Source organism: Salvelinus alpinus, chromosome 2 (genome assembly GCF_045679555.1).
Source record: "Salvelinus alpinus chromosome 2, SLU_Salpinus.1, whole genome shotgun sequence".
Lineage (NCBI taxonomy): Eukaryota > Metazoa > Chordata > Actinopteri > Salmoniformes > Salmonidae > Salvelinus > Salvelinus alpinus.
The window spans coordinates 122,720,784-122,741,923 of NC_092087.1; the positions used below are offsets into that span (position 1 = coordinate 122,720,784).

The 21,140-nt window shown below is 44.2% G+C and overlaps 1 protein-coding gene across 2 annotated transcripts in view; it reads right to left on the bottom strand.

Annotated features, from left to right (window-relative positions):
* Window positions 1-9,544: 9,544 nt before the first annotated feature.
* Window positions 9,545-21,140, bottom strand: part of LOC139568648 (VPS10 domain-containing receptor SorCS3-like) — a 258,964-nt gene continuing 247,368 nt past the window's right edge. For both annotated transcript variants that reach the window (XM_071390614.1, XM_071390615.1), the window contains 2 exons: window positions 12,909-13,209; window positions 9,545-12,320 (listed from right to left, as the gene is read on the bottom strand). The gene's annotated coding sequence lies outside the window, so the exon portion shown is untranslated. The remainder of the gene's footprint in view (window positions 12,321-12,908; window positions 13,210-21,140) is intronic.

Sequence of the window (21,140 nt, forward strand, 5' to 3'; positions counted from 1 at the left end):
GAGAGTGCTTGGAATCATTAGGCAGTGTTCGAAATGTTCCTGCACGGCGTCTCGGAGGAGGTCAAGAACGAGCTTGCAGCCCGGGAGTAAACTACGGAGCTCGATTCCCTCATCGCTTTGACCATCCGTAACGATGGGCGATTACGGGAAAGACGAAGGGAGAGGAAATTGGATTTTGCTCGCACGCCCAGGGATCCCCCTTGCCTCCGAGTCATCCCGGAAGCTGCCGCGAAGGCTACCGAAGATGGCCGAGTCACCGCTGGTCACACCATTTGGCCTTACCGACGCCTCTGCTGTGTTCCAGGCTCTGGTCAATGATGTTCTCCGCAACATGTTGAACCGGTTCGTCTTTGTCTACCTAGAGTACATCCTCATCTTCTCCCGTTCCACCCAAAAGCATGTGCTCCACATCCGACAGGTTCTCCAACGCCTCCTGGAGAACCAGCTATTTGTCTAAGCAGAGAAGTGCCACTGTTCCACCATCCCTTTTCTGGGTTTTATCATCACCACTAGGAGTGTGCACATGGATCCCAGGAAGGTGAGAGCGGTGGTGGATTAGCCCCAGCCTACTTCCAGGGTGCAGTTGCAATGCTTCCTGGGGTTCGCTAACTTCTATCGCCCCTTTTTCCAGAGTTACAGAACCCTGGCTTCCCCCCTGTCTGCACTCATCTTGCCCAAGGTTCCGTTCACGTGGTCCCCAGCTGCTGATCGGACGTTCCGGGACCTCAAACATCGCTTCACCACAGCTCCCATCTTGGGTCATCCGGACCTTTCCCATCAATTCGTGGTGGAGGCCGATGCTTCTGATGTCGGAGTGGGGGCGGTCCTATCTCAGCGTTCTGCACTGGACCTCAAGCTACATCCCTGCGCCGGCTCCCACTGCCTCGAAAAATAACTACGATGTGGGGAATTGTGACCTTCTCGCGGTGAAGATGGTGTTGGAGGAATGGAGTCACTGGCTGGAGGGGGCGGAACACCCATTCATCGTGTGGACCGACCACAAGAACCTGGATTATCTCTGCACTGCCAAGCGCCTCAACTCCAGGTAAGCCAGATAGGCCTGCTGTTCACATGGTTCAACTTCTCCCTCTCGTACCTGCCGGGATAAAAGAATGTCAAGTTGGATGCACTGTCCCGCCGCTATAGCCCCACGGGTACCACCCCAGAGCCCGAGACCATCCTTCCCACCTCGTACCTGGTGACGGCACTCAACTGGGCTCAGCTGTGCTCAGACGGATTGCCATCGTCTCGGGCAGAAGGTATGGCTATCCCCCCGGGTGGAATCTCGCACACTCTCCCCCCGGTTCATCTGCCCATTTCCAAGATTATTAGCCCCTCAGCTGTTCGTCTTCTGTTGCCCCGTACCCTTCGTATACATCCCGCCTTTCATGTGTCCAGAGTCAAACCTATGTCTCACAGCCCTGTCTCCTGTTTCCATGTCAAGACTGCAAACTAAAGGTCGACCGATTATGATTTTTCAACGCCGATACAGATAATTGGAGGACCAAAAAAAGCACGGCATTAATCGCCCGATTTTTATATACACTGCTCAAAAAAATAAAGGGAACACTAAAATAACACATCCTAGATCTGAATGAATTAAATATTCTTATTAAATACTTATATTAAATACTATATTAAATACTAAATACTTTTTTCTTTACATAGTTGAATGTGCTGACAAAAAAAATCACACAAAAATGATCAATGGAAATCAAATGTATCAACCCATGGAGATCTGGATTTGGAGTCACACTAAAAATTAAAGTGGAAAACCACACTACAGGCTGATCCAACTTTGATGTAATGTCCTTAAAACAAGTCAAAATGAGGCTCAGTAGTGTGTGTGGCCTCCACGTGCCTGTATGACCTCCCTACAACGCCTGGGCATGCTCCTGATGAGGTGGCGGATGGTCTCCTGAGGGATCTCCTCCCAGACCTGGACTAAAGCATCCGCCAACTCCTGGACAGTCTGTGTTGCAACGTGGCGTTGGTGGATGGAGCGAGACATGATGTCCCAGATGTGCTCAATTGGATTCAGGTCTGGGGAACGGGCGGGCCAGTCCAGAGCATCAATGCCTTCCTCTTGCAGGAACTGCTGACACACTCCAGCCACATGAGGTCTAGCATTGTCTTGCATTAGGAGGAACCCAGGGCCAACCGCACCAGCATATGGTCTCACAAGGGGTCTGAGTATCTCATCTCGGTACCTAATGGAAGTCAGGCTACCTCTGGCGAGCACATGGAGGGCTGTGCGGCCCCCCAAAGAAATGCCACCCCACACCATGACTGACCCACCGCCAAACCGGTCATGCTGGAGGATGTTGCAGGCAGCAGAACGTTCTCCACGGCGTCTCCAGACTCTGTCACGTCTGTCACATGTGCTCATGTACTCAGTGTGAACCTGCTTCATCTGTGAAGAGCACAAGGGCGCCAGTGGCGAATTTGCCAATCTTGGTGTTCTCTGGCAAATGCCAAACGTCCTGCACGGTGTTGGGCTGTAAGCACAACCCCCACCTGTGGAAGTCGGGCCCTCATACCACCCTCATGGAGTCTGTTTCTGACCGTTTGAGCAGACACATGCACATTTGTGGCCTGCTGGAGGTCATTTTGCAGGGCTCTGGCAGTGCTCCACCTGCTCCTCCTTGCACAAAGGCGGAGGTAGCGGTCCTGCTGCTGGGTTGTTGCCCTCCTACGGCCTCCTCCACGTCTCCTGATGTACTGGCCTGTCTCCTGGTAGCGCCTCCATGCTCTGGACACTACGCTGACAGACACAGCAAACCTTCTTGACCACAGCTCGCATTGATGTGCCATCCTGGATGAGCTGCACTACCTGAGCCACTTGTGTGGGTTGTAGACTCCGTCTCATGCTACCACTAGAGTGAAAGCACCGCCAGCATTCAAAAGTGACCAAAACATCAGCCAGGAAGCATAGGAACTGAGAAGTGGTCTGTGGTCAACACCTGCAGAACCACTCCTTTATTGGGGGTGTCTTGCTAATTGCCTATAATTTCCACCTTTTGTCTAATCCATTTGCACAACAGCATGTGAAATTTATTGTCAATCAGTGTTGCTTCCTAAGTGGACAGTTTGATTTCACAGAAGTGTGATTGACTTGGAGTTACATTGTGTTGTTTAAGTGTTCCCTTTATTTTTTTGAGCAGTGTATTTTGATTTGTTTCAACACTTTTTTGGTTACTACGTGTTTCCATATGTGTTATTTCATAGTTTGTCTTCACTATTATTCTACAGTTTAGAAAATAGTAAAAAATAAAGAAAAGCCTTAAATGTGGTGTAGAAACTTTTGACTGGTACTGTATTTTAAAATATGTTATGTCTGGTTATGACATCTATGTAGGTGTGTCAAAAACACTACCATACAAGGCAATCCAATCCTACTTGTAAATAGTATGTTATATAACATTTTACTACCATTGTAATTGTACACACATTGATGTCAAACATGTGCCTAGCCCAATGTTCTGTTGCTGATGACTGGGATGAATGCAGGAGAAGGACAAAACACCCTCTGCTACAGCATTGTAGCATACTCGATTCTGTTAATCTGCTGCATCCAAGGGAAAGGAAGCTTATTGGGAAAAAACACATTTGAATAAATAATACAATTCAGAGTTAAATACTTTGATGTTGTTGTAATACATTTTTTTCATCGTATTTTGAATAACTTATGGAAAAAACACACTGTCATGAAACATTATGACCATCCTGTGTGACTTTACATGGACTAAGAAAATACAGTTTATGACACTGTCATGAAGCATTTTGACCATTCTGTGTCTCTTTACTTGGACTAAGAAAATACACTTCATGACACTAGAAAATGAAATATTACATAAACATACTGTTTACAAGTAGGCTACGGTGTATTGGAATGATTTGCTTTTTGTTGTAGGTTTTGTGGGATTTGACGCTCTTATGTAGATGTCATAACCAGCCGTAAAATAACGTAATATGTCACAACAGGTCTAACTATATGTGCCATGACAATGTTCTGACATAATGACAGTTTGTTGTTTTTGCTGTTATGACTTACTATGACATGGTTATGACCGTGTCATAATGTGTTATGACCCTAGGTGTCAAATAAAATGTTACCCTTTTTTCAATCCAATCTCATCCTCCATGTTTTCGCGAAAGTGTATTTATGTCGATGGGATAAGTACGTCTTGCCAAACAACTAGTTTTCCTTCAAAATAGCTACTACTAAATATTTTTCTTTATAATGGCCTTCATCCACTTTAGATTACCAGCGAGGCACGAGTTCCAACCAGCAATAAGTGTCCATTTTAAAAGCCACTAATGTTGTTATAGGTTCTCTATGGGGCTATCGGCGGACAATGGAGTGGCGTAGTCGGCAAGTCACATATACTTGAAGCACATAAATTATCAAGCCTTAAAATCACTATTTGAGTAGCAAAGTAGTGGACAAATAGAGAGCAAAGGAATGACTTGCAATGAGGGGAAAGAGGTATAGAAGGAATGGTAGGGGGAAGGGAATAGGATGCAATAGCCCCTAATAAAAATCAAAACACTCAGGCCATGTTTATTCTCTTTGCGATTACTCATTAATCTAAAAAGTCTTCTTGGGTAAATCTGGCATTTTATGTTCCCCAAACTCATTGGCTGAAGTGAAAATATGATCTGGGATAAGGAATGGTAGAAGGAATGGTAGGGGGAAGGGAATAGGATGCAATAGCCCCTAATAAAAATCAAAACACTCAGGCCATGTTTATTCTCTTTGCGATTAGTCATTAGTCTAAAAAGTATTCTTGGGTAAATCTGGCATTTCATGTTCCCCAAACTCATTGGCTGAAGTGAAAATATGATCTGGGATAAGGGAGGAGAGTAGGTGAGTCAGACAGTCAGATAAGTGAGCGTTTGAGGGAATTTTGTCCAGGCCCAAATTTGGCTGAAAAACCACCTCTGCAGGGCTGTATCTTGTCACTTTAATATTTAACTTCTAGTTGCACACAATCCCGGATCCGGGAGCACCCCCATCAGTAAAAAAGCTGACTAGCATATTCTAGCATAGCGTCACAAGTAAATACTAGCATCTAAATATCATTAAATCACAAGTCCAAGACACCAGATGAAAGATACACATCTTGTGAATCCAGCCATCATTTCTGATTTTTTAAATGTTTTACAGGGAAGACACAATATGTAAATCTATTAGCTAACCACGATAGCAAAAGACACAACTTTCTTTTTTTTCACAATTTTTTTCCTGCATAGGTAGCTATCACAATTTCGACCAAATAAAGATATATATAGCCACTAACCAAGAAACAACTTCATCAGATGACAATCTGATAACATATTTATTGTATAGCATATGTTTTTTTAGAAAAATTTGCATATTTCAGGTATAAATCACAGTTCTACATTGCAGCTGCAATCTGAAATAGCGCCGAAGCAGCCAGAATAATTACAGAGACCAACGTCAAATACCTAAATAGTCATCATAAAACATTTCTGAAAAATACACAGCATACAGCAAATGAAAGACCAACATCTTGTGAATCCAGCCAATATTTCAGATTTTTTAAGTGTTTTACAGCGAAAACACAATATAGCATTATATTAGCTTACCACAATAGCCAGAAACACAAACAATTTACCAGCAGCAAAGGTTAGCGAACGTAACAATCCAGCAAAAGATATATAATTTTTGACTAACCTTGATACACTTCATCAGATGACAGTCCTGTAACATCATATTACACAATGCATATAGGTTTTGTTCGAAAATGTGCATATTTAGCAGCACAAATCGTGGTTATACAATGTGATTAGTAGCAACATTTCAGGCAATCTGGCGGCGCCATCTTGGAGAGGCACCTAATCTAATCGATAACTAATCGTAAACTTGACTAATACAGTCAAATACAGGTTGGACAGCAAATGAAAGACACATTATTTCTTAATGCAACCGCTGTGTTAGATTTTTAAAATTAACGTTACTCGACATTCAGCGTGCGTTACAGTGAGACCATGCCTAAATCAATGGCGGACTAATAATTTTACATCTTTCCACAGATATACGAATTAACATCATAAATAGCTCTTACTTTTGGATGATCTTGCATCAGAATCTTGGGCAAGTGGTCCTTTGTCCAGAACAATCGTCTTTTGGTTGAAAGATGTCCTCTACTCCTGTAGAAATTAGCTGCTAACGCCGATGTACCGGAAAGGTGCCCAACTCGTGATAACGCCTGACAAAGAAACTCCAGAAAATCGCAATAAACTGCTATAAACTGCTATAAGTCGGTTTAAATTAACTACCTTATGAAGTTTTTAAGACAAAAAACAAATTAAATCAGAGCCGGAGATATAGAACTGCTAAACCGAAAGCTTTTGAAGACGCCATGCCGGTGTCCCTCATGCGTCAGGCGCCTCGTCGAAAAGGTCGGTACTTCCGTTCCAAGAGGTTTTATACTCCCCCAGATGGTGCTATCCGCTCCATTCAAAGTCTCACCGCTTACTGACATCTAGGGGAAGGCGTATGCAGTGCATGTAGCCCCATAGCTTATAAGGGAATTTATAAACCGACCCTGGAACAGAGACCTCAATTTCAGAAATCTCACTTCTTGACAGGAAGTGTGCTGTAGAATGAGTTCTGTTTCACTCAGAGAAATAATTCAAACGGTTTTAGAAACTAGAGAGTGTTTTCTATCCAATAGTAATAATAAAAAGCATATTGTACGAGCAAGAATTGAGTAAGAGGCAGTTTAATCTGGGAACGAAAAATCTACAAAGTGTAAACAGCACCCCCTGTGCTAAGAAAAGGTTTTAAACAGTAAACATTTTTGGAGTGGCTTCCTCACAATCTTACTGTATGCAAAGCTAAATAAATATGATGAAACAGTTGTCAATTACAAGTTACAATTGTACACACCATGAAGTGGATTCTGTTTTCCATCCGTCGTGAACTTGACGATAGTACAGTCGTCACCCAGGAAAGGAATGTGGGGGGGGGGAGAAAGAGATGCAATTTGTCCACTATAGAAGAAGTGCACTCTCTTGGGGAAAAAAAGAGGACATGTTAACTTCTTTCACCACACTGAGAGGTGCATTAACAGCTGGTGGTGAAACCAGATGGGCTTCCGCGAAACATACTAAAATATCTGAATTTGCCAACAGTCACTGTCTGGAGCCTGAGAGGGAGCCTTCGGCCATCTTCCATGTTCCGCAGGTTGGAGAAAAGAAGAAGCCGGAAAAACCGGAGAAGGAATGACTTCTCAAAATAACTTCAAATAGCCTCTATTACTGAACTCCCCATTCAAACCTCTATTAGGCGGTGGGTTAGAATCAGCCGAGGAGCAAAAGTGCAGCCCTGCCTGGCTCTCACTATGGTCAGCCATAGAGCTGTACTGCAGTACGGCAACATTGCACTTTAATGGACCTTGACTGCGATGTTGATGCTCCTTCTCATCTTGGCTTCATTGTGGGGAGTTGTTTACCTTGACATGGCATATATTTGAACTTGAAGGTGAACTGAATGCGAACAGCAGACAAATACAAATAAATGAATAAAAACAATTCTAATAACACTTTGTATGGCGGTTGTTGCACAATATCAAGACTTTGAACCCTAAGTCAACTCTAGCAGTACATGGATGAATAGGCCTTAATATGATTTCCTTTTAAAGAAAGGGAAAGAGATGAAAGGAGGGAAGGTTTGATAGGATTAAACTGTATATGGAGGAGCATATGACACATGAAGTAGTGTTCATAAACTCAATAGATACAGTATAATATATGTAGGTACTAAAAGGTTGTATAACAAAACGTTTTGTATGAAAAGAGGTGCTGTAACTGTCTATTGAGGCTAGCAATTAATAGCTCAAGCTTTCTATAACTGAGTGAGCCCCTCAGCTCAACACAATTCAATTGGCTGGTGCTATTCTATACTGCCATGAACATAATATGTGGCTCCCAGGTGACAAAATGCACTTTATCCCTCACCAATCCTCACCCTGACCTCACACTGAGCTCCCTCCACTGACTCTAAGCCTAGCTCGCCTGAGTCGCCTCTCATGTCAAATCCACGTTGGCGTTGGTGAAGACAAAGATAGACCAAAAGTCGCACGCTATAGGGATAAATCTCCACACAAAGTGGAAGAATAACACACTTAACTTTGTCATATCAGCGCAAGCTCTCCTCCGCAGATACTAAGCACATCCAATGCCCCGGTAAATGTTTAAGATCTCCATCATTCCAGACCAATTCCGAAGAACACAATTCATCGCTCCGACTTCTGAAAGTAAGTTGTAAGTGCTCATCAAGCTGCTTTGCGGGGGGAAGATACTCTCGCACCTGTGTGATAACGAATCACGGGACAGCCAGAAGGCGAACGCCGAAGTGTCTGAGCGGAAAGAAAAAGACGAGAGAGAAAATGAGAGAAGGAAGGAATTCACACTTACTTGGAGCAGAGCCTTATTAATGACTCTACCCACATCCTGTCTCCACTCGGGGACGTCAGGGTTGTACACGTCCAGATTAGGGGAGAAAGATAAAAGCATAGATTTGAAGAACTCTGTCAGAAAGAGAGAGAGAGACCCAGGGGAGAAACAGAAACAGACCGTTAACCCTTTCACACGTACCATCACACGGTTGGTGATATTTTGGTCCCTGACGCGTACGATCAAACCCGTGTGATTAGAACGCTTATTTAGAACGGACAGTTTCGAATGACGCAACAATCAGCATTTGACCTGGCCACACTTTCAGAAACTATTTACACGAACACAGTCCTTACAAAGTTATGTCCAGAATGTGAGCAGTTTATTTTTGGATGCAATGTTCAGATATTCACAGAAGTATCTATAGCATAACACAATCATCCCAACCAGAAAAATGTAGGCTACATTTGTCCTAGCGCTAACTGAGGAAAGATTGACGCAACACAAGCGGTTATATTTTCTAACTCTCCGCTGACATAAACTACAAAATGAATTAGCTAATAGCAATTACTATATATAATTAATCGCATCACGGGTGAGCTCACCATTGATCGAAATAATTGAGTAAAACACTTTCTAAAAAAAGAAAGTTATCCGACAATGATTAGTTTCAGCGCCCAGCCAGATGAGTTTGGTGTGTTCATAGTATGCATGTTGAAGGGATGTGTCGTCTACCATCGTTCACATCCCAGCATTCACTTCCTGAAGTTCTCAAAAATGAGTGAACCCTTACTCACCTCATTTTGTTATAGCATCGTTGGTCTGACAGACGATTACATGAAACCCAGAATGCATTGTATGTCAACAAACATGGCTCCACACACATAGCTGTAATTAGCTTAGCTCATCATAATCAGTACAAATTTCAAAAAAGTATTTTACACACACACTATGTACCCATTACAATCTATGCAAGAATCGGAATGCATGATTTATCACCGGAATTTGAAAAACATGAGAATAATACAGTAAATATATCAATAATTACCACACAAAACATTTTCTGGTAGTGATTTATTGATTCAAATGGCGCGTGCAGGCAGTCAATCACGTAACCTCTCACTCCCACTGTGAGCCATTCAGTGTTGTTGTTTATGTATGTAGCTAGTGAGCTAAGCTGTAGCATTAGCAATGTCTTTCAAAAGGAGACAACTCACAAATTCTGGACATTTAAAAAAATTCTGACAATGAGTCTGAAAGTCAGGAATCAGATTCTGACAGTGAGGAGCTGCCCCCCAGTCATTGAGAACCCTGAATCTGAGGACCCCTTGACCACTGACAAAGTCCCAGTTCCCTTTGAAGATGCTGGTGGTGATGGAGGCAGACCGATAGTGGATGAAGTACAGGAGTTCTGTGGTAGCTGGAAGGCTGCCAGCCATTTCACCCCTCCTGGCCCTGCTGTTTGCTTTGATGAGTCCCAGTCTGGAGTGCAACGCCCCTTGCCATTTCCATCTGAGGCAGAGTGCTTCAAGTTCTTTCTGACAGAGGAGCTGGTGGGAGACATAGCAGAGACCAATCGCTTTGCCTTGGAGCTACAGGAGAAGAGAGAGCCAGGAGTGTGTGGGGGGGGGGACAACCACAGTTAGTGAAATGTATACCTTCCTATTGACAGTCCTTCTCATGGGGATAGTAAAGAACTCCCAGTGAGCTACAGTAGTAACGGTATAATACGACATACAGAAACTATTATAACGTAATAAGGCACTTTGATAGAGACGCAGTCTGGATTTGAACATGGGTGTCTGTAGTGACGCCTCTAGCACTGAGACGCTGTTCTTTACAGCTGCACCACTTAGGAGTCATAAGGCCAGGGTAGCTTCAAAATACAACACATGCTAATAATTCTCTGAAGCAATTAGCATGGTTTTCCAGAGCTAATAGGAGAATGTAGCTAGCTACCTAATGTAATCCGTCTGTGTGTAGCTGGTGTAGAAGAGGCAGGTGCAGGACAGCAGTTATGAGTAATGTCACAATTTTACTCAATAATAATAACAATACACGTCAATAAATACAAGGCCACAAATACGGACAGCAATACAATAAACAATCACTCACAAACAACTATGGGGGACAGAGGGTTAAATAATGAACAAGTAATTGGGGGCTTGAAACCAGGTGTGTAAAACAAAGACAAAACAAATGGAAAATGAAAAGTGGATCGGCGATGGCTAGATGGCCGGTGACGTCGACTGCCGAACGCCGCCCGAACAAGGGGAGGGACCGACTTCGGCGGAAATCGTGACACCTAAGCATTGAGTATAACATCATAAAGGTTATGAAATGATCAACGTTACCTCGTGTGTCTGCGGTTATAAGGAATATACACAAAAATATTATGCTACAGTAGAAACGACATAACAGACATGCACAAACTATTATAACGTAATAAGGCACTTACTTTGATAGAAATGCACACATCTCCAAAGTTATTATTGGAAACGAAAACAACTACGACTGCGATGCAGACAACAGACGGAAAATGTGAACACGTGTGTGCAGGATGGGAGATGAGCTAATGTCTGCAGACTTAAACTGTACTAACAATTGGCAAGTGTTTGGGGAATTTTGTCCGGGTCAGAAATGTCCAAAAAATTAATTGGTCCGCAAAAATAAAAATGACTACTTTCATTTGAATGAATGAGGCGGAACACACCTCAATTCAAATTGTTCTTAGAAAATCAAAAACTTGTTAGAAAACAATTTGAAATTGACAAATTTAAAACAGCCTATAAATAAAAACAGTGCCTTGGTTTGAGGGCAGCGCGGATTAAATGTTGCATAACAATCACATTCTGGAATAGAGAGAACGTTCTAACATCACGCGCATTTAAAAACTCACGCTACCATTAGAGATATTTGGAACTCACGCATGAAAGGGTTAATTAAACTCCTGATCTATGTGCAATATATTCAAGATATCCTCCTCATTCCACACTGTCATTCATTCTGGTTGTTTCCTTCCTCTAATTGCCTTCTGATGGGTGGGAAAGCTGACAGAGATGTTGGTGTGTGTGAGTGTGTGCGTATGCGTATGCTCGTGGTTTGACGAGTGGAGATGATTGCTCGCACAAATGCTTTCTTAAATAATTGGGGAAATGTCCTCTTCTCATATATCCTGACATACTCAAATGTAAAGCACCCTCAAACGATGCAGACCAAGTGAGATGGCTTCTATATGTGTTAATTAGCATTACATCAGGAAGAATCATTTGATTAGGGAGATCTGAGAGAGAGAGAGAGAGAGAGAGAGCGAGAGGTAGTACTGATCCTGACCTTGGACTGCTATGGTCTTGGTGTCTTGCAGTATGGTGTTGGTGTCGTGCAGTATGGTCTTGGTGTCTTTGTAACGAACATCGTCGGGAGAAGGAGAAGAGGACCAAGGTGCAACGTGGTAAGTTCATTTTTAATGTTATAAAATAAACTGAACACTGAAATGAGAAAAACAACAAAGAGAGAGAACGAAACAAAACAGTTCTGTAAGGTATACACACAAAACAGAAAACAATCACCCACAACTCAAAGTGGGAAAACAGGCTACCTAAGTATGGTTCTCAATCAGAGAGGTCTACAAATCAGGCCAAACACAGAAATACAAAACATTACATTTGATCTACAAAACATAGAACAAAACATAGAATGCCCACCCCAACTCACGCCCTGACCAAACCAAAATAGAGACATAAAAAATAAACTAAGGTCAGAACGTGACAGTCTTGCAGTATGGTCTTGGTGTCTTGCAGTATGGTGTTGGCTGAAAACACTTGGACCGTAACAGTGTTCATTCCCTCGCTGGTGAAGGTGTACGAGATGCTCCCGTCTAAGCTGATCACCGACTGGAGGAAGAGGGAACATGGACAAAATGGATGATCACACTTTGATCCGGTAATTATCCCTTCACCTAAAACCTTTAGCTAAAACCCCAGAACATGAAAGAAATCCATTACAGATGATAACAACTTCTCCTTCAACTTCTCACTTAGAGTAGTCGGAGCTTCTGACTTGAATAAAACCCTACAAAACACATCCTCCCCATAATACCTAGAACCAATGCAGCTGAGGTAATAACTTATGACATACTAATAAGATGTCTGAACAAAATATAAGATCAGAGACTGCTCAGCCTCTATCATAGTCGTCTTCATTAATAGTAGAGGTCAATGTATGTAATACCATAGACATCATGTATAACCCATATATACATCAGTGGAGGCTACTGAAAGGAGGACAGCTCATAGGAATGGCTGAAATGGAATGGAACTGAAATGAACACCAGGTGTTCGATGCTGTTCCATTGACACTGTGCTAGCCATTACAATAAGCCTGTCCTCCGATTTAGTTACAGTGACACCAGCCACAACTGCAGTACATGTACAGTATATGGCATTATAGGATAAGACCCCTTTTGAATAGTGTCAGTTTACCTTTACTAATGTTGTATAGTTGGTAATCCACATACAGTATACTGTATACTATACACAACATCAAAAGAGGATCTGTGTCTGCACCATGTGGTCGCACTACTGGAGTCCCACAGGGCTCTGTTCTAGGCCATCTTCTCTGTACACCAAGTGTTTTAAGTCCAATTTACTTCACTGCTGTTCCCCAGCCACCAGAAGTAGGTAACGTTCCTGGAGTGGATGTGCCATACCACTGCTGTTAGGTTTACTTCCTTGTTCTTGATGGCCACAAACGGAGTCAGCAACTGGACATGTTCCACAGGACCTGATACAAACACAGAGGATGATTCAGATTCAGTTTTGGATGACTCAGACTCAGTAGTGGATGATTCAGACTCAGTAGTGCATTATTCACTCAGTATGTGCTTGTAATAACATGGATATTGTTTCAGACTACCTACTTCACAATATGAAAAGCACTCGCACATCGAAATATTATTTTTTGATAATTTTTTGTTTAACCTGTCTGGCTCCGGGGTTCCGCTAGCGGAACTCCTCCCACATTCCACTGAAAAGGCAGAGCGCAAAATTCAATTTTTTTTTTTTTGAAATATTTAACTTTCACACATTAACAAGTCCAATACAGCAAATGAAAGATACACATCTTGTGAATCCAGCCAACATGTCCGATTTTTAAAATGTTTTACAGCGAAAACACCACGTATATTTATGTTAGCCCCCCACCAAATACAAAAAAGGACAGACATTTTTCACAGCACAGGTAGCATGCACAAAACCAACATAACTAACCAAGATCCAACCAAACTAACCAAGAAACAACTTCATCAGATGACAGTCCTATAACATGTTACACAATAAATCTATGTTTTGTTCGAAACATTTGCATATTTGAGGTATAAATCAGTTTACATTGGAGCTACCATCACAGCTACCGTCAAAAATAGCACTGAAGCAGCCAGAGTAATTATAGAGACCAACGTGAAATACCTAAATACTCGTCATAAAACATTTCTTAAAAATCGATGGTGTACAGCAAATTAAAGACAAACATCTTGTGAATCCAGCCAATATTTCCGTTTTTTTTAAGTGTTTTACAGCGAAAACACAATATAGCATTATATTAGCTTACTACAATAGCCTACCACACTACCGCATTCATTCATCAAGGCACGTTAGCGATAGCAATAGGCACGTTAGCGATAGCGAATAAACCAGCAAAAGATATTAATTTTCACTAACCTTCATAAACCTTCATCAGATGACAGTCCTATAACATCAGGTTATACATACACTTATGTTTTGTTCGAAAATGTGCATATTTAGAGCTGAAATCAGTGGTTATACATTGTGCTAACGTAGCATATTTTTCCCAGAATGTGCAGATATTTTTCTAAAACTCACCTATTCTGACCAAATAACTATTCATAAACATGACTAAAAAATACATGTTGTATAGGAAATGATAGATACACTAGTTCTTAATGCAATCGCCGTGTTAGAATTCTAAAAATTACTTCATTACGACATCCAGCTTATGTTATAGCGAGACCATGCCCAAAATCTGGGCGCTACCTAATAGTACACATGTTCGACAGATATATGAAATAGCATCATAAAATGGGTCTTACTTTTGATGAGCTTCCATCAGAATGTTGTACAAGGGGTCCTTTGTCGTGAACAATCGTTGTTTGGTTTTAGAACATCCTCTTCTCCAGTCAATTAGCACGGAAAGCTAGCAAAGTAGCGCGATGCTCTCCTTCCTGAACAAAGGCACACAACGCAACACGCCTAACGTCCCGAAAAAATTTCAATAATCTAATTAAACTATATTGAAAAAACATACTTTACGATGATATTGTCACATTTATCAAATAAAATCAAAGCCGGGGATATTAGACAGCTAGTAATAATACTATGCATATTGTACGAGCAAGAATTGAGTACGAGGCCGTTTAAATTGGGCACGATTTTCCCCCAGAGTGAAAACAGCGCCCTCTGTCCTCAACAGGTTATGAAAAGCACTGGCACATCGACATATTAATTTTACAGGTGCGTGGGAAAAAGAAAGAAACCTTATTAAGCCAATTTTGGATTTAACCTCTCTAGGGTATGTGGGACGGTAGCGTCTCACCTCGTCAACAGCCAGTGAAAGTGCAGGGAGCCAAATTCAAAACAACAGAAATCCCATAATAAAAATTCCTCAAACATACAAATATTTTACACCATTTTAAAGCTACACTTGTTGTAAATCCAGCCACAGTGTCCGATTTCAAAAAGGCTTTACGACGAAAGCACACCAAACGATTATGTAAGGTCAGAGCCAAGTCACAGAAAAACAGAGCCATTTTTCCAGCCAAAGAGAGGAGTCACAAAAAGCAGAAAGAGATAAAATTAATCACTAACCTTTGATGATCTTCATCAGATGACACTCATAGGACTTCATGTTACACAATACATGTATGTTTTGTTCGGTAAAGTTCATATTTATATCCAAAAATCTGAGTTTACATTGGAGCGTTTTGTTCAGTAGTTCCTAAACATCCGGTGATTTTGCAGAGAGCCACATCATTTTACAGAATACTCATAATAAACATTGCTGAAAGATACAACTGTTATGCATGGAATTTTAGATTCACTTCTGTAACGACCTGGGTGTCGGGGGGTGTGAAATCAGACGCAGGAACAGCAGAGCTTCAATACAGTGATTTTTAATGCCCAACCGGCAAACCAAAATGTCCAACACGGACTTACTGGGTGTCATAAACACCTGTCTACAAACACGGGAGACGAACCCAGTACACAATACAATTAACCACTCCCGAAATCCACAGCTACAGACGAACAATCCCGCACAAAGAAGCATACAGGCTGGCTGACTAATAAAGCCACACTAATTACCAATTATCTCAAACCAGGTGATACAAATAAACACATAAGGAGGGGGAGGAAAAAGAGTCAGTGGCAGCTAGTAGGCCGGTGACGACGACCGCCGAGCGCCACCCGAACGGGAAGGAGAGCCTGCCTCGGTTGAAATCGTGACAGTACCCCCCCTCTGATGCGCGGCTCCCGCAGCGCGCCGACACCGGCCTCGAGGTCGACCCGGAGGACGAGGCGCAGGGCGATCCGGATGGAGGCGATGGAAATCCCTTAACATAGATGGATCCAAAATGTCCTCCACCGGTACCCAGCACCTCTCCTCCGGACCATACCCCTCCCAGTCCACGAGGTACTGCAGGCCCCTCACCCGGCGTCTCGAGTCCAGAATGGCCCGTATCGTGTACGCCGGGGACCCCTCGATGTCCAGAGGGGGAGGAGGGACCTCCGGCACCTCACCGTCCTGCAGGGGACCAGCTACCACTGGCCTGAGGAGAGACACATGAAACGAGGGGATAGGAAGGGAGTTTTAATCGATAACACACCTCGTTTATTCTCCTCAGGACTTTGAAGGGCCCTACACACTGCGGCCCCAGCTTCCGGCAGGGCAAGCGGAGGGGCAGGTTTCGGGTCGAGAGCCAGACCCTTTCCCCCGGTACAAACACGGGGGCCTCACTGCGGTGGCGGTCAGCGCTCCTCTTCTGCCTTCTAGTAGCTTGTTGTAGGGACTCCCGGACGGCCCTCCAGGTCTCCTTGGAGCGCTGTACCCACTCCTCCACCGCAGGAGCCTCGGTCTGGCTCGGATGCCATGGTGCCAGGACCGGCTGGTACCCCAACACACACTGAAAGGGGGACACCTTAGTAGAGGAGTGGCGTAGTGAGTTCTGGGCCATCTCGGCCCAGGGAATGTATCTCGCCCACTCCCCTGGCCGGACCTGGCAATACGACCGCAGAAACCTACCCACCTCCTGGTTCACTCTTTCCACCTGCCCATTACTTTCGGGGTGATAACCGGAAGTCAGGCTGACCGTGACCCCCAGACGCTCCATGAACGCCCTCCATACTCGGGTCGTGAACTAGGGGCCCCGATCAGAAACGATGTCCTCCTGCACCCCGTAGTGCCGGAAGACGTGGGTGAATAAGGCCTCCGCAGTCTGCAGGGCAGTAGGGATACCGGGCAACGGGAGGAGACGGCAGGACTTAGAAAACCGATCCACAACTACCAGAACCGTAGTGTTTCCCTGAGACGGGGGAAGATCGGTCAGGAAGTCTACGGACAGATGAGACCATGGCCGTTGTGGAACGGGGAGGGGTTGCAACTTCCCTCTAGGAAGGTGCCTAGGAGCCTTACTCTGAGCGCATACCGAACAGGAGGAGACATAAACCCTAACGTCCCGAGCTAAGGTAGGCCACCAATACCTCCCCCGAAGGCTCCCCACTGTCCTCGTCACCCCAGGGTGACCCGAGGAGGGTAGGACATGAGCCCACCGAATCAGTTGGTCCCGAACACCAAGCGGCACGTACTTACGCCCCGCCGGACACTGAGGAGGCGCGGGTTCCGCCCGTAGCGCCCGCTCGATGTCCGAGTCCACCCCCCATACCACTGGCGCGATCAGCCTCGAGGCGGGAATGATGGGAGTGGGTTCGGTGGTCCTATCCTCCGTGTCGTAAAGGCGGGACAGTGCGTCTGCCTTCACGTTTTGGGAGCCGGGTCTATAGGACAACGTGAACCGAAACCGGGTAAAAAACATGGCCCACCTTGCCTGACGTGGGTTCAGTCTCCGAGCTGCCCGAATATACTCCAGATTCTGGTGGTCGGTCCAGATGAGAAAAGGGTGCTTAGCCCCCTCAAGCCAGTGTCTCCACACCTTCAGAGCCCTGACCACCGCTAACAACTCCCGGTCCCCCACATCATAGTTACGCTCCGCGGCACTGAGCTTACTAGAGAAGAAAGCGCAGGGGCGGCGTTTTGGTGGCGTCCCCGAGCGCTGTGATAGCACGGCACCCACCCCAGCCTCGGACGCGTCCACCTCCACTATGAATGCTAAAGAGGGATCCGGATGCGCCAACACGGGAGCATCCGTGAACAGAGCCTTCAACCTGTTGAAAGCTCCGTCCGCCGCCGCTGACCACCGCAACCGCACCGGACCCCCCCTCAGCAGTGAGGTAATGGGAGCCGCCACCTGGCCAAAACCCCGGATAAATCTCCGGTAGTAGTTGGCAAAACCCAAAAACCGCTGCACCTCTTTTACCGTGGTCGGAGTCGGCCAATTACGCACGGCCTTTATGCGGTCACTCTCCACCACCACCCCCGAGGTGGAAATGCGATAACCCAGGAAGGAGACGGCTTGTTTGGAGAACACACACTTCTCAGCCTTGACGTATAAGTCATGCTCCAGCAGTCTGCCAAGCACTTTGCGTACCAGAGATACATGCGCGGCGTGAGTAGTTGAGTAGATCAGAATGTCATCGATATACACAACTACCCCCTGCACGTGCAGGTCCCTGAGAATGTCGTCTACAAAGGATTGGAAAACGGCTGGAGCATTCTTTAACCCATACGGCATGACGCAGTACTCATAGTGGCCCGATGTGGTACTAAATGCGGTTTTCCACTCGTCTCCTTTCCGAATACGCACCAGACTGTACGCGCTCCTGAGGTCCAGTTTTGTAAAGAACTGCGCTCCGTGAAATGATTCCACCGCCGAAGCGATGAGAGGTAGTGGGTAACTAAACCCCACTGTGATGGCATTTAGACCTCTATAATCAATACACGGACGCAAACCTCCCTCCTTTTTCTTCACAAAAAAGAAACTCGAGGAGACGGGTGAGATGGAGGGCCGAATGTACCCCTGTCCCAGAGATTCCGTGACATATGTCTCCATAGCCAATGTCTCCTCTTGGGACAAAGGGTACACGTGACTCTTAGGAAGCGCAGCGTTAACCTGGAGATCTATCGCTCCATTCTCTCCATCATTTGGTCCATGGCTGATCCGATCCGATGGAGGACGGTGGTGTGGTGGAGAACCCGTTCCTCCATCGATGGGAGAGGGTTGGCTGCTGCTCCTGCTGACTCCATTTGAATGGTGCGGGATTCTGTAACGACCTGGGTGTCGGGGGGTGTGAAATCAGACGCAGGAACAGCAGAGCTTCAATACAGTGATTTTTAATGCCCAACCGGCAAACCAAAATGTCCAACACGGACTTACTGGGTGTCATAAACACCTGTCTACAAACACGGGAGACAAACCCAGTACACAATACAATTAACCACTCCCGAAATCCACAGCTACAGACGAACAATCCCGCACAAAGAAGCATACAGGCTGGCTGACTAATAAAGCCACACTAATTACCAATTACCTCAAACCAGGTGATACAAATAAACACATAAGGAGGGGGAGGAAAAAGAGTCAGTGGCAGCTAGTAGGCCGGTGACGACGACCGCCGAGCGCCACCCGAACGGGAAGGAGAGCCTGCCTCGGTTGAAGTCGTGACAACTTCTCCTTAATGCAACCACTGTGTCAGATTTCAAAACAACTTTACGGAAAAAGCACACCATGCAATAATCTGAGTACAGCGCTCAGAGACCAACACAACCCAAACAGATATCCGCCATGTTGTGGAGTCAACAGGTGTCAGAATAGCATTCTAAATATTAACTTACCTTTGATGATCTTCATCAGAATGCACTCACAGGAATACCAGTTCCACAATAATTGTTTGTTTTGTTCGATGAAGTCCATCATTTATGTCAAAATACCTCCTTGTTGTTCGCACGTTTAGCCCAGTAATCAAATTTCATGACTTGCGATCACTAGGTGCAGACGAAAAGTCAAAAAGTTCCGTTACAGTCCGTAGAAACATGTCAAACGATGTATAGAATCAATCTTTAGGATGTTTTTAACATAAATCTTCAATAATGTTCCAACCGGAGAATTCCTTTGCCTTCAGAAATGCAATGGAACGCAAGCTAACTCTCTCACGTGAACACGCCTGGTCAGCTCGTGGCTCTCTGGCAGACCTCTGACCCAATCCCCTCTCATTCACCCCCACTTCACAGTAGAAGCCTCAAACAAGGTTCTAAAGATTGTTGACATCTAGTGGAAGCCTTAGGAAGTGCAATATCACCCATTTCCACTGTATCTTGGATAAGCAAAGAGTTGAAAAACTACAAACCTCAGATTTCCCACTTACTGGTTAGATTTTTTCTCAGGTTTTTGCCTGCCATATGAGTCCTGTTATACTCACAGACATCATTCAAACAATTTTAGAAACTTCAGAGTGTTTTCTATCCAAATCTACTAATAATATGCATATCCTAGCATCTGGGCCTGAGAGCAGGCAGTTTACTCTGGGCACGCTTTTCATCCGGACGTGAAAATACTGCCCCCTACCCAAGAGAGGTTAATACGCTATTTTAGTATCCCATTCATTTGTTTCAATTTCGGTGTCAGCACCAATTATCAGATATTTTTAGGGATAATTTTCTCCTAACATCTGTCTCTCTGCTTAGCTTGTTTTGCTATGTTTATAATAACGTAGACAAGATGAGGGGTGTTAATAGGTTATGCGTTGCAATGCAAAAAATATCTATTATATGTATTGTGCTGAGGGATAGGAGAGAGAAGCTGTAACATATAACACAGTAATACTGTATGTCCTTTGGCTCAAAATCATATCAAATTTGTCACGTTCGCTAGTAGGTTGTTGTTGTTTTTTAGCTTCAAAAGGCAGGGAAGAGAAAAGCAATGATACATTTGTAAATGCCAGCGGTGTCAGGTCAGACTGTATGAGTTGTAATTAGAATCCATTAGTCTCCTGTGATAGTTATTTTAATTATTTTGGACTTAAATTATTATATGACACATTTCACAAACTTCCTGACCACATGGCATGTCTTTCTCTACAGCTGGTGATAGAGACAGTAAAAGGCAAAAATAAAAAAAACTATCTCTTTGAGAAACGTCAATGTTCAGAGTGAAAAACAATACAACTTCTAATTGACTTTGAAGTGTACACAAAGTCAAGGTCTGAAATGTTTACTGATTGCGTAAGAGGGTGACAATGCACCGGCCTGTTGTTCTGTTGTGCTGTGAACAAAAGGTCCAGGGGTTGATTCCAAAGTGGGACAGTGACTAGACTGAAAACAGAGGTTATACACTGAATAAAAATATCAACACATCATGCAACAATTTAAAAGATTTTACTGAGATACAGTTCATATGAGGGAATCAGTCCATTGAAATAAATTCATTAGGCCCTAATCTCTGGATTTCACATGACTGGGAGTACTGATATACATCTGTTGGTCACAGATACCTTTAAAAAAATGGCCATCACAATGGGCCTCAGGATCTC